The 1,423-nt window shown below is 40.4% G+C and overlaps 1 long non-coding RNA gene across 1 annotated transcript; it reads right to left on the minus strand.

Moving 5' to 3' along the window:
* Positions 1–1,058: 1,058 nt before the first annotated feature.
* On the minus strand, positions 1,059–1,422 carry LOC112458523. The gene is made up of 3 exons (XR_003041218.1): positions 1,395–1,422; positions 1,218–1,298; positions 1,059–1,134 (listed from the first exon to the last, which is right to left on the minus strand). It is a non-coding gene; the product is annotated as an uncharacterized LOC112458523 (long non-coding RNA).
* Between the last annotated feature and the right edge of the window lies 1 nt (position 1,423).

Here is a 1,423-nt window from a genome sequence, read left to right on the forward strand (position 1 = left end):
TTCTAAGTTAGTAGTGAATGTAACGAATGTACGCAAGTTAACGTAATTAACTACAAAATATATTATAGAATTGATTATAACGAATTAATCGCACAAAAGAAAGAAGTAAAGTTTTTCATTGTAAATAAAATAGTTGCAACCAAACAATTAATTAATTTATGGACTTTTAGACTGAGCTCAGTGTTACAATTAAACTCGAGATGAAATCCTAATATCTTTTCAAAAGGCGAGGAAGTCTTCCTCTCGCTTGCTCTCGTGAATTCTGCAAGCGATAACCGCAAAGGGTAACCTTGAGAGGATTGAAAATCCCTCTCGTAACAGTAGACGATAGTCTAACGTTCTCACCTCGTAACGGTAGACGAGAGTCTAACGTTCTCACCTCGTAACGGTAGACGAGAGTCTAACGTTCTCACTCATGTATATTGATAAAGGTTACCTTTTGATTGAAGATAACATCACATAGGATGTTCACACAATGAACATATGTCGAAAGGAATATATATCCAAAAACCCATTTATCCAAGACTTCGAAAGGGCGTTTTGCCGAAAAGGCTTTCTCGAACGTTCCAGAAAATGGCTGCCTTCCTCGAGCTTTCCACGTGCCGGCAAGGCTCGCTGGGACGTATCTCACTGGCTTCCTTTCTGCGACGACAGTTGTTGTCCCTTATTTGCTGCGTATACGATCCACCGGTATATTGGCTGCTGCACACTGAGAGGCAGATCTCGGCTACCTCACAACTCGATTACAAGTTAACAGCGAAAAGATGACGCAACTAAGTATTTTACTCGAACTGATTACAACGGGTGTGTAACGCACGATGTCCGGAAGACGAATGCTCGCTCGCCCGGGCTGCGCGCCCCTCCCAAACTCCCAACATGCTCAAGCATGCGCGGTAAACTTGCGCCTCGCCGCCTGGGACGCAATGTAGTCGGCGCCGCTTGCGCGCCTTTTCACCGACCTACGTAGAATGCGCGGCCCGACCTATCGCATTACAACTGCCACTAATGGCCGCAAAAAAACAACACAACCTCTCTCTCTCTCTCTTTCAACTTCAAACACAATGTAAGTTTCTGAATCACTTCCATCGGAATCACTCAACACTTCTCCTACGTTTATATTGTCATTTATATGATCTACATAACAAATAATAAAATATATTTCTTCATTATACATTTGCTTCGATATTATTCATTACATGATATATATGAATTATAACCTTCTGATGTTGTTTCTGAATCACTTCCATCGGAATCACTCAAACCTTCTCCTACGTTTACATTTACATCATCCATGTGATCTACATAAAAAATAATAAAACATATTTCTTAACTGTACTATTACATACAATACAATATTTGCTTCGATATTATTCGTGGATGTATATGATTAATACCTTCTGATGTTGTACCGCTAGTACTTGGT

This window comes from Temnothorax curvispinosus, unplaced genomic scaffold (genome assembly GCF_003070985.1).
Source record: "Temnothorax curvispinosus isolate PA1 unplaced genomic scaffold, ASM307098v1 QBEX01008964.1, whole genome shotgun sequence".
Taxonomy (NCBI): domain Eukaryota; kingdom Metazoa; phylum Arthropoda; class Insecta; order Hymenoptera; family Formicidae; genus Temnothorax; species Temnothorax curvispinosus.